Source organism: Scyliorhinus torazame, chromosome 13 (assembly GCF_047496885.1).
Source record: "Scyliorhinus torazame isolate Kashiwa2021f chromosome 13, sScyTor2.1, whole genome shotgun sequence".
NCBI classification, from domain to species: domain Eukaryota; kingdom Metazoa; phylum Chordata; class Chondrichthyes; order Carcharhiniformes; family Scyliorhinidae; genus Scyliorhinus; species Scyliorhinus torazame.
This window is the reverse complement of record NC_092719.1, coordinates 70,953,071-70,966,153: the sequence shown is the minus strand read 5'-3', so window position 1 is coordinate 70,966,153 and position 13,083 is coordinate 70,953,071. Positions and strand designations below refer to the sequence as shown.

The 13,083-nt window shown below is 47.9% G+C and overlaps 1 protein-coding gene and 1 long non-coding RNA gene across 11 annotated transcripts in view; both read right to left on the bottom strand.

Annotated features, from left to right (window-relative positions):
- The window catches only part of plekha5 (pleckstrin homology domain containing, family A member 5), a 525,939-nt gene that overhangs the window by 389,932 nt on the left and 122,924 nt on the right, over positions 1-13,083 (bottom strand). The window lies entirely within an intron of this gene.
- Positions 1-13,083, bottom strand: part of LOC140388101 (uncharacterized) — a 65,992-nt gene that overhangs the window by 813 nt on the left and 52,096 nt on the right. The gene's annotated exons all lie outside the window — the stretch shown is intronic.

The window sequence follows — 13,083 nt, the reverse complement described above, 5'->3', positions numbered from 1 at the left end:
TGGGGAAAATTCTAGAATCCATTATCAAAGATTTTGTAGCAGAGCATTTAGAAAACAGTAACAAGGTCGGTCTTAGTCTGCATGGATTTATGATGGGGAAGGCATGCTTGGCAAATGTACTGGAATTCTTTGAGGATGTAACTAGTAGAGTTGACGCGGTGGAGCCAGAGGATATGATATTTGGGCTTTCAGAAGGCTTTTGACATAGTCCCACATAAGAGATTAGCATGTAAAAATTAAAGTGCATGGGATTAGGGGGTAGTGTATTGAAATGGATAGAAAACTGGCTGGCAGACAGGAAACAAAAAGTAGGAATTAATGGGTCTTTTTCAAATTGGCAGGCAGTGACAAATGGGGTACCACAGGGATCGGTGCTAGGACCCAGCTATTCACAATATATATTATTTAGATGAGGGAACAAAATGTAATATCGCCAGATTTGTAGATGACACCAAGTTGGCTGGGAAGGTGAGCTGCGAGGATGATACAGAGATCTTTCAGGGTGATTTGGACAAGTGGAGTGAGTAGGCAAATGGATGGCAGATGCAGTATGATTTGGATAAATGTGAGGTTATCTACTTTGGTAGCAAAAGCGAGAAGGCAGACTATTATCTGAATGGCCATAAATTAGGAGATGGGAATGTGCAACGAGACCTGGGTGTCTTTGTATACCAGTTACTGAAGGTAAGCATGCAGGTACAACAGGTGGTAAAGAAGGCAAATGGTATGCTGGCCTTCAATGCGAGAAGGTTCGAGTAGAGGAGCAGGGATGTCTTGCTGTAAATATATGGGCCTTGGTGAGGCCATACAAGGAATATTGCGTGCAGTTTTGTTCTCCTTATCTGAGGAAGGATATACTTGCTCTACAAGGAGTGCAGCAAAAGTTTACCAGACTGATTCCTGGGGTGGCGAGACTGACGTATGAGGAGAGATTGAATCAGTTAGGATTGTATTCTCTGAAGTTTAGAAGAATGAGGGGCGATCTCATTGACACCTGTAAAATTTTAACAGGACTAGACAGGATGTTCCCGATGATGGATGTGTCCAGAACCAGGGGTCACAGTCTGAGGATACGGAGTAGACCATTCAGGACAGAGATGAGGAGAAATTTATTCACCAAGAGAGTGATGAGCCTGTGGAATTTGTTACCACAGGAAGTAGTTGAGGCCAAAACATTGTATGTTTTCAAGAAGCAGTTAGATATAGCACTTAGGACGAAGGGGATAAAAGGATATGGAGGGAAAGTGGGATTAGGCTTTTGAGTTGGATGATCAGCCATGATCATAATGAATGGCGGAGCAGGCTCGAAGGGCCGAAAGGTCTCCCCAGTTCCTACTTTCTATGTTTCCTGGGTCCTCTGAAAACGTCCCACCTGACAAGCCAATCACTGTCTATGCCAGGCAGAATACGGTTTTTGGCCAATCCACTGATCACCAGTCAACCAATCAAACTGAATCCCTCCGATCTGCCTGGTACCAGAAAGTCGGAGTTCCTCTGTTCAAAATCTAAATCTTCATAGGACAGTGTACTATTTTACAACTTTGGAATTCCTCACTTCCTCTGCTCGGCTTAAAGACATATATTCATTAAATATCCATGGATCAAAAGTGATAATGACAAACTAAAATAAATGGAAAATAAGGGAATTAACAGGAAGAGTCCATACACGACAGTCAACGAAGGCTGGAATTGAACCAGGGTCCTTGATGCTGTGAAACAGCAGTGCTAACCACTGCCCTACCGTGCCACCCATGTAATAAGTTTATTAAAATTAGTTTGATTTATAAAAACATTTCCAGCATACTTAGACCAGTAAGCTAGCAAAATCAACAACAAAATGGTCATTTAAACAAGGTAAGTTCAGTTGACGCTAATAGCAACTAAAATTAAAAGCCACTTCTCATCAGGAATTGACTTTATTTTGGCGTGGATCTCTTTGAATTTTTCTCATTTGAGGTATTTAGTGGACTGAGCAAATCAGTTATCTGAGAATTTAAATCTGTGTACATGTAAGCCTGTGCACCTAACATTTGTTTTTGAGGCTTCAGAAACCACCCAGCAATATAATCAAACAACACCAATGGAACTGCATCTTGAGAGTTTGAGAATGTAAATGAAGTACAAAGGAACTTGTTGAAAAAAAACTAACTACCTCTTGAACATTTGGCAAGCTTCTTTTTAAACAAATGAAATGACAGTCGTCATAATGAAAGCTGTTGCCGTGATAATGGCACACCAGTCTTTAAACAAAATGACATCCTAAATATTTTCACATAAAGCTAGTATGCCAAGAATTGTATTTAATAACGTTCATTACGGTCACTTGCATTTGTGTATCTTGCTTTCATGCACTAACCTTTAAAAAGACAGTTATTGCAACAGCAACAGGGGCTGGTTTAGCACACTGGGCTAAGTCGCTGGCATTTAAAGCAGACCAAGGCAGGCCAGCAGCATGGTTCAATTCCCGTACCAGCCTCCCCGAACAGGTGCCGGAATGTGGCGACTAGGGTCTTTTCACAGTAATTCATTGAAGCCTACTTGTGACAATAAGCGATTTCATTTCATTTCAAATGGAATTATAAAACTGCAATACTACTTTATCTTGTGTCATTATTCCTGGAGCAGAGTCTTTGTTGTTTATTGTAATCTCTTGGCACTCTGTGCACTGTGCATTGCTAGATAATTTCTGTGGGGGCACATTCCCGTGTCCCAAAAAAGACATTAATACAAAAGCAGTCAAAATAAGATTTGCTTTTTGCACAAAGTAAAACAGCAAATAGTTTTTTTTTACCCTTAGACAAATTAAAATACAAAAATGTCTACATACAAACTGATTTGAACATTTATTTCCCAAGGACCAATAAACAGCTTCATTGCTTGGAGAATCTTCTTATAAATATTTCCCAAATACGGTCACTGAAATTGTACCTTTCTCTCTTTTGTATCAGTGGCTCACCATTACCAATGTTTCAAGAAATCAAATATATATCTAGAACATTGCTTCTGACACGCACATTTGCCCCTATTTATTAAATTGAGAATAAGCGACTTGTCTGCGAGAGATTGCAGAACTTCAACCACATGGTGGCAGTGCTCACTCAAGTCTCCTTTTAGACATTATTAAAGAAGTTTTTCCGCACAACTGACCTCAATTCAGCTCCTCTGGTATTCGGATCTGTTGGTCAGGGTTCAGGAGCAGCAATGACAGCTGCGACAACGACAACTGGAGTGGTGCTTTGTTATTGAGGTCCTTTGATCAACTTGCATCATTAAAAGTAAGGAGCAATGATAACCAAGAAATCTATCCTCTAGCATCACTGGCTGTTTGCTTATGCTGACTGCTCATTCTGGATTAGTAGACTACATTTGTCCTAATCTGGAGGCAGTGAGCAGTGAAAGCCTGACTCAGCCCTGGGACGCAGAAGTCTTTGAAATGGTGAGAAATATATTGGTTGCTAATCCCAGTTGCCTAGAAGCTTTTGGATTTGCTTCACTCAATAATAGGAACAGCTGCTGATTTCTAGCCAGTGACCTTTCCTGCATCCCTCCTGGTTCCTGGTTTCGTCCTTCAGATAGCTTCTGGACTCACCCAACCTCTGCAGTTGGACAACAGCTGGTTGTTTACTCCACCTTATCTGTGTTAATTTAATTCCACTGCAGAATCACTGACTTTAACTCTGTACTCCCTCATTTCATTTGGAGCCGACTTGTGACAATAAGCGATTTTCATTTCAGTTCATCTCCTCTCTATTCCCCATTTACTATTAGGACATATCTATCTCAATCATGCACGTCATGTTCCAATATAGTCTGGACTTCAAACTAATTTTTATTTTTTTAAACCAAACACAAAAAAGACTGCAAAATGATGGCCACCCAAAGATCACCTCCTTTTGTGGATTGAAATACTCTCCTGCCTGCAGTAGAAACAAAATAAACTTTCCAGACTGATGTGGACTCGATGCCTTCCCTGAAATTAATTCAAATGGGTGATTTCAAATTGAATGATGTGGAGATGCCGGCGTTGGACTGGGGTGAGCACAGTACGAAGTCTTACAACACCAGGTTAAAGTCCAACAGGTTTGTTTCGATGTCACTAGCTTTCGGAGCGCTGCTCCTTCCTCAGGTGAATGAAGAGGTCTGTTCCAGAATTTGTCTATATATGTGTTTCTGGAACAGACCTCTTCATTCACCTGAGGAAGGAGCAGCGCTCCGAAAGCTAGTGACATCGAAACAAACCTGTTGGACTTTAACCTGGTGTTGTAAGACTTCGTACTGTTCAAATTGAATGGGTAACTCAGATACAAAACATGAGCTATAACAAACTCTCAAGGCGTGAAAGCCACCACAAATGAAATATAATGGACATAATGATCCATCTTATTTCAAACAGGACAATGAACTCATGACGATCACATGATGAGACACTTGAGAAACAACCTCCTTGGAAATTCAACTACAGGAAGCCCCACAGCTCACTGATAATCTTGTGCTTTACAAGATCTTCACTTCAATTAAAGCAACAACTAATCTATGAAACTACAGGCTTGCCATAAAAGAGACTGATGCAATCATAAATTGTACTACTTCACCTTCACCGGTTTCCCTAATCAACGTGTGTATGACATAATGTGTGCAAGTCGAACACTTGAGACATTGGGCACAAATTAATGGTTTCGAAGTGTGGTTGCAAGCGGGAAATGCTGCAAGTTCCCCAATTCTCAGCCCGGCGAGACTGACACTGCTATAAAACGTTAATTGACCCACTTAACGAGGCCGCACAAGAACCATACCGCAAATCATGGTTCGCTGGCTGATTCGCTCGCCAGCACCCGCTAACAAGTGACAGCAGTACTTGAACTGCTCTTGCACAGCCAACCCCACTCCACTTTCAGCCACGCCACCACAGAAACCGGCCCCACACTTTAGTGATGCTGACCTGGGTCGACTGTTGAATGAGGTGGAGGCCAGATAGGATGCCCTGTTCCACCGGGGGTCCAGGGGGGTCAGCCAGAGGGCAACCACCGCCGTCTGGCAGGAAGTGGCAGTGACCGTCAGCTCGGAGAGTGTGACCAGCAGGACCGCCTCCCAGTGCCGCAAGAAGGCTAATGACTTCCAGCGGGCCCTCGGGTAAGTTTGCACTGGACCCCCGCCGCACCCCCCAAACTCTTCCCCCCCCCCCCCATATTTCCTCCCCATCCTCCCAATATGGCCCATCCCCCCCAAGCCACCTCTCACAACCCCAAGCCACCTCTCACAACCCCAAGCCACCTCTCACAACCCCAAGCCCCCCCCTGCCCCACAAGTAACCACACGTGCGGCTAACGATGACCCCTATGTGCACCCACAGGAGATGTTGGCCCGCAACCGATGGGAGGGCCCAGACAAGCAGCAGGGTGCCAGGCATCAGAGTCTCCAGCCCCATGAGGAACGGGCCCTGGAGGTTATGGGGTAGTGGCAGAGGACAGATCGGTCACCAATGTGCAGAACAGCGCATGACGCGGAGGTCAGGATCCACTGTCCGCCACTCAGATGGCCTGTCAAATGTGAATTATCAATTTCCATTCTCCCGCTGACGGCTCCAGCCCATCTGGGGTGGCCCTGCCCCCTCCTCATCCCCTTTGTAAGAACACCTCAGGAGAGCTGTGAGGATCCAACAATAGACACGACATAGCTGTCATTCCCACCCTCCACCAGTGCAGTGACATAACCTTGGTGGGAAACAGTAGTGGTCAGGTTTCTGGGGCACATACTGGTGAGCACCAAGCAGCTGCAGCTGCACATCAGGTGGAGGAATGCGCAGGTGTGACAGCAGTCGCGAGGTCTGCTGGATCCCAGGACCCAGCTGGGTTCCAGCCAGATAATGAGCCTCTGGACCAGATTCGCCAGAAGCTCATGCAGACTATAGAATGCGGCCGTGAGATTCAGAGGGGGATATGTAGCCACCTGGGCTGGCCACTTACAGAATACAAAATGGACGCTCGCAAAGAATGTAGCGAACTGTGGACAATGTTAGGAAAACAAGCAGGCACAAAGCCTGTATGCATATTGGAGAGACAGCTCCCAGACGGAATTGAAACTATAGGTCAATTAACATATTGATGGCCCATCTCCAGGAACAAAGGAAAGATACTCAAGCAACCGATACTGTTTCAGACATCCTGGCACCAGTTCCCCAACCGGAAGCACAAACAAAGCAAGGCCAACGGCCACCAAAGACATGCCCAGCCATCAGGGCACCCACCCCTTTATTGGTCAAGATCAATACCAGTGATCGAGAAGTGGCCCAATTAATTGGGGCCAAGTTTAAGGCCCGCCTAAAAGCACGTGAAGCCCTTCCGGGTATAAGAAGGAATCCAGACGAGAGAATTGCTCTCTTGGATTTAGCTCTCAAAGTGGAGAGACCCATCCACCAGCTGCACCAGAAGCAAGTAAGTCCAAAGTCAACGCTCGCAACCAGACGGACGATCTTAGCTGTTCTCCTGTACCACTTCGAACCCAACAACCTCAGATCCGAACAATGGCCATCGTTCCTCTGACTGAGTGGGCACCCAAAGCTAAGTATAGGTGTTAGCATTAGAGATAGTTAAGTTTGTAGTACTTTGTGCATGAGTAGATATTACTGTGTGTGTAAATAAACAGTATTGACTTTGATCTAACTAACTGGTGTATTGGCTCTTTGATCAGTATTCGGGTTTGAACCTTGTGGCGGTATCGAGAGATACCTGGCGACTCGAAAGCAAACATAATTAGGATTAAGGAAGGCGACCATATTGACCGCCATATTCATAACCAGAGAAACAGAGCAACATATATAAGGTCCATAGCCGATTCGAGGAGTCCCAGTAGCCACGTGTGCATGAGTGGCACCGGCAATACGTGGCACCGAGGCCAACATTGCTAGGGTGGAGACTATAATGGAGTGCTGGTGTACGACGCCAGCAGCATGAATGGAGATATCCAAGGTGTAGTGCAGTCGGTGACAACCATGGTTGAGGACCTCACTCCGACTCGCTGGGGGACGTGACCTTGATGATGCGCTGCGGGACATGTCCCAGTCAAAGATGGGAATAGCCAAGGACATTGACACCATGCTGCAAACATTGGGGAGCTGCGATGGCTGGCAGAGCCAGATGATGCAGGGGCAGCCGGACTCATGGGCAGCACAGTAGCACAGTGGTTATCACTGTTGCCTCACAGCTCCAGGGTCCCAGGTTCAATTCCCACTTGGGTCACTGTCTGTGCGGAGTCTGCACATTCTCCCCGTGTCTGCGTGGGTTTCCTCCGAGTGCTCCGGTTTCCTCCCACAAGTCCCGAAAGACGCGCTTGTTATGTGAATTGGACATTCTGAATTCTCCCCGTCTACCCAAACATGTGCCACAATGTGGCGACTAGGGGATTTTCATAGTAACTTCATTGTAGTGTCAATGTAAACCCACTTGTGACAATAATAAAGATTATTGTTATTTGAACCAGCCGCTCCTCTGCCCCCAGGTGAACTCCAGGGCCCTATGGTCACTGACCCGGTGGAGGGGGCACTGGATGTGACAGTGATCACCAGCTCCCCCGAGTTGCACCCCTCTGACAACGCGACACCCGGTACAATGCAGCACAGCGGTACACATGACACTGGCAAGTGCACCGAGGCTTTCCTTCCTAGAGGATGCCCGCCAGGGTCAGTGAAGGCCATAGGATGTGGGAAGCAGCTGGCTGCCTCCACCTCGGATGTGCATATAGCGGATACACCTAGATGCAGAGGTAGAGCACAGAAGGATAGGCACGTCAAGGATCACCACATGCCCCTCCCCCACGACCCAGGCACACCACATGCAGGTGACGTGTGCAAGTGAGCATTCACCAGACGGCCGGGGTCAAACTATGGCATAGATTGAGGAGCACTGGTGCTCATCTCTCTGCTGGTTATTATCATCGCCCTGCCCATGACAGTGACCCGCTGACAGTGCTGACACAGTCCCATCACCCTGGATTGATGTGCCACAGACCCTGGGAGGTTGGGAAATGGTGGGGCGAGGGGGGTTGGAGAGATGCAGAGAGATTGGGGCGGGAATGGCGGGGTGGGGAGAGGGGGAATAATGGGCAAGGCCACATCCTATGTGAAGGGAGCGAGGAGGGCCTCCCTGACCCTCCAGGCTTGCCGGTCCCGCACCTCTTCCACCTACCCTACATACTCCAGCTGGTCGTGGGTCTCCTCCAGGCTCGTCCTCCAGCCCCTCCTGGTCTGGCCCTCCTCGTTCTCCTCCTCGGAGGTGGCCATATATTCCTCCCCTTCCACCTCCAACACTTCACCCCGCTGCTGTGACAGGTTTTGGAGGGCAAAGCAGACCACTGCAAAGTGGCCGACCCTCTGGGAGGTGTACTGGAGAGAACCAGCAGAGTGGTTGAAGCGTCGGAACCGCATGTTGAGGAGTCCAATGCACCACTCAATATCAGCCCGGGTGGCCTCGTTGTGTCAGGTCTCCGCATCGGTCACCGGCCTTCGCACTGATATCATTTGCCAGGTTCTACCCCCACAATCCTACTGGCCATCCTGGGATGGTCCTCGAAGAGGTCGGGAATGTCCGACTGGAGCTGTCGTGCAAACTCCCTGGGAAGCGTGCACACACGTGCATGATCTTCATCTGGCGGCCACACGAGTGGACATTCAGGGAGTGGAACCCCTTCCAGTTGATGTAGGGCACTCCCAGACGGCCCGATGAGCGCAAGGCAACATGAGTGCCATGGTCCATGGATCTGGGGCATCCCGTCGATGGCGGAGAATCCTGCTGCCCGGGCATCTTGTTGAGCTTGGTCCAAGTCATAGTTTATATAGTTGTCACTTGTGGGCTGTAGCTTGTGAGATGTCACACAAGTCCTCACTCGAGCCTGGAATGATCCCGAGGCGTAGAAGTTCGGGGCTGCGATAATCTTGACGGCCACTGGGAGCGGGTATCCTTCTTCTCCACGTGATTCTAAGTCCACAAGGACACGACACAGGTATTGCACTTGCTGAGGCGGCGCCTCTGGCGGCACACATATCCATTATCTGTTCGCAAGACCAGCAACGCCTGTACACTTTGCTCCATCGCCAGCCTCCCCCTCTGGGTCCCTCCCTGGCCTGTGGGCGGCCGGGTCATCAGGGTGTGTGTGTGTGTGTGTGTGTGTGTGGGGGGGGGGGGGGGGGGGGGGGGGGGGGGTGTAAAACACATGGGCCACCGCCTCGAGTCTCTGTCAATGCTGCTGCCACTGCGTTCTCCGGCGCCTGGCCACCTGGCCAGCCAGCAGCACCACTAGGGCAAGTTACACCATTCAATCCACACCATTCAATATCTGTAAGGAATTGGGAGGGGGTGTGACACTGATAACCAGTGATGTCTTCCACTACGGAACTCTCCAGTCTTACCCCCCCCCCCCGCTTTTCCCCCCCTCCCCACGTTAACGGTTGCCCACGCATCCCCAGCTGCAGAGGATGCCCTTGCTCACTGGTCCCCACACCCTGTATCCCAGACACCCGCGCGTAACATTACCTGGACTGGGCGCAGGTCAACTCCTTGACGCGCAATCTCACCTCAAGTCACCAAATATCTCCGGTGCAGAGTCCCAGCTCCTGGGTGTTCAAATGTTGGAAACTGTGCCCATGGTGTTGCTTCCTGCAGTGTTCAGGCACAGTATCCAGGCATCACCATCTGATTGGGATGCTAGGCGTAAGCTTGAGAAATGTGAGGTGCTCACATATCCCAATTAGCTGAAGCCTTCAGCTGCCGGCTAGAGGCCTCCGCGGTCAGTGGAAGTTATGGGTAGTTGATGGGTTAGACAGACAGGGGCTAGTCCTTCCCCCGGAACGGTTACACAAGTTCCAGGGATTGGCATAACAGATCCATGGGTGATTAGACCCCGCCATCCCCCCAGCCGGAACCATGAGCGCCAGCCACCCTGCTCAGTGCCCCACGCCCCTGTGCAGGCCCACCCCGACCGAGACTGCCCCCCCCGCCCCCAGTTGCTCCCCAGCCCCTCCGAGCACCGGTGCAGCAACACCAGTGCCCCCAGGCATTTTGCACGGAGATGGCTACTCACTTCCCCGCAGCAGTTCCTCCGCCAGTTTCTCATTTTATAAAAGGAGTACTAATCGGTGCTCGCGTGACCTCTGGCTGGAGGCCGTTAGATCACGGGAGACCATTAGCTCCCATTAATTGCATAGAGATTGGGCTTAAGTGTTGATTCTTGCTTTCTCACCACATTAAGGCTAGAACCAGATTTCGCCAAGGGAAGCGGGGCCGGTTCGATCGCAAGCTGATCAGCGCCGGGCACGGTTTTTGTTTTTAGCCTCTCCCACGATTTAGCGGCCTCTTCGTGCTCTCACTTAAGCGCAACGCAGCCATAGAATTGCGCCCATCATGTTGTGATAATGAGCCGCCTTTTTTACAAAAAAAACACATAAGCCTACTGCTGGAAATTATTAAATTGGACACATCACAGAGTAAGAAAGACACACTCTTTACATTCAAAACATGGCTGTAAAAATTTTTTTTTTTTTAAATTCTGTCCGTGATGCATGTAACCATGTCGATGTAGTTCGAGGTTCCCTGTCTGTATCGTCTATTGCCTCAGATGAGACCATCATGTTTAGTTCCCTCTTTAAAAAATCATTTCCTCTTTATTCCGATTAGTCCCACCTCTCCCCTGAGGTCTTACTTTCTTTTACTTCTCCCCTCTCAAGCACAGTATTTTTAAATCCACAACCTTTGGCATACAAATTTTCCTACTCTGCCATCCCAGACTGAATTCTCTCTGTGGCTCTCCACCCTCCAAAGGGCTCAGAGATACTCCTCTCTGCCTCCATATAAGCAACGACTCCAACTGTTCCACCCTACATTCTCATCAACCTTCCACCCAGCACACCTGCTTGTTGCTAACCTTGCCAACCTCCTTCCCTTCCCACTCACCACTCATAGCACCGATGCTGAAAACTCTGCCACTGGATCATCTATCACTATCCCTCTCTGCATCTCCCCCAGAACAAACATTCACTTGTGGACAGGTCCTGCCACCCAGGAACCTATTACAGATGATTGCGTCAATATTATGACCTGCCTGAGGGGTGATGACATCTTCCCTCCTAATGAACCCTCTCTCATTTGTACTATCCAAATTGCCATAGTGGCAGTTTAGTCTCCATCACAAAATCCTACCTTGATCTGCCCCCTACCCATCTACCAACTTCTCCTTTGAAAATCTCACCTTGTTCCATTCCTCAAGCTTCTCATTCTGTACTGCCAACCCAATTACCATGCCATGTTTCTCTTCACTGCTTTCCACTCAGCCTCTGTACCGAACAACTTTTCTTCTATCTAAACTCATCATATTCTCTTGCCTGCATTCACTGCCCGCTCATCCTTCCAAATGACTTCCTTCACATAAACTTCTCCATCCATATTCATGACCATCCTTCATCCGCAATCTCATTTGGCCTTGTTGCTCCAATCAAGTTAAACACAGATAAAGCAATTGCTGATCATTTCCTTCCATCATCTCCACCTACAGTCCCCATCTCCTTCCCAACTTCACATCTGTGTCCACCCCTAAAGAATAAACTCTTACATCACATTTTGGCCCTCTATTCATTATAATAGTTACACACTTACTGATCTGATCATTATAATGTTTTCCCTTATCCCCAATAGAAGTATTACTCTCAGTTACCCTTGACATTTCCCATTGTATGGCCCTCATCTCCATTCTAAGTCCAAAGACTTGAACATCTATAGTGGACAACTGACTTAACCATCATCAGATATGGTTGGGCCACAAATCACTACCAGGCTCTGTTCTCTTCTCCCATGATTTCATACAGTCCGAGTATCATCCTAGAATGCAAAGATAACCCCAATGCATCTCTTCTCCAACACAAGCAGTCATCTTAAATCCATCTCCTTTGCCTCCTCCATCCTCATCATCAATAATAAGCCGAAGATGTTCACATACATTTTGTCCCAAAAAATTAGGCCATCTATTCAGCTATCTCTGCCACTTTCCCCTGCTTTCCTTAGCCCATTGGACAAAATGTCCCTTAAAATTTTCCCACTCACCCGATCCATGATTTTGCATGTTTCCCTAGTCTCCCTATCTCACCTTCTCAGAGCTGTGGAAGGATGTCATAACACTTCAGAATTTTAGATAGCAGGAAATGAAACTGTGTTTAAGCCACATTAGCGAAATAATAATACAATCATAGTGTAGATCAGAAGATAGCAGGATATAAAACTGTTGCGTGTGTGTGCACCACAACACCCAAATAATGATGGTAACATCAACCATGGGAAATGAAGTTTCCCACCGAATATATCAGCAGAACATATTTAAATGTGTAGAAATTTAGTTATAGGTAATTATAAGTTTAACATTTATTGGTTCATTAATTTACTTGGGCTAATTTTTTGTTGGTAGCAAGAGGGATTGATTACGGGTCATCGGAACATGGGTTAAAGATGATCTGGCAGAGAAAGTAGACTTGTATTATCAGGCAATGAAGAAAAAGCACAGAATAAATTTTGATTTGAATATTTGTGCACTGAACCAGAGGAAACACTTACTATGAAAGAAAGAAATGTGTTCAATTGTGATTGACAAAGTGTGAGAATCACAGTCACATGAGAAATTATGAATCAGTGATAAGTGAAAAAAATTTCCATCGTCCCTTCCTGGCCTTAATTCTTTCCCAACTCTAACCTCCTCCAGCTTTGGATCCATTACCCAAACTCTCTGTTTCTCCAACTCCAGCCTCTTGTGTACTTTCACGCTACCACTGGAGACCATGGCCGGGATTCTCCTGGAATTGACGGGGCGGCCCGTACCGGCGCTAAGAGCAGCGTGAACCACTCCGGCTTTGGGCCGCCCGGAAGTTACGGAATCCTCCGCACTTCCGGGCGCTAGGCCGGCGCTGGAGAGGTTGGCGCCGGCGCGAGTTGGCGCATGCGCAGGACAGCCAGCGTGTTCTGGCGCATGCGCAGAACTGCCGCCGTGTTTCCTGCACATGCGCAGGGGATTTCTTCTCCGCGCCGGCCATGGCGGAGCCTTACAGAGGCCGGC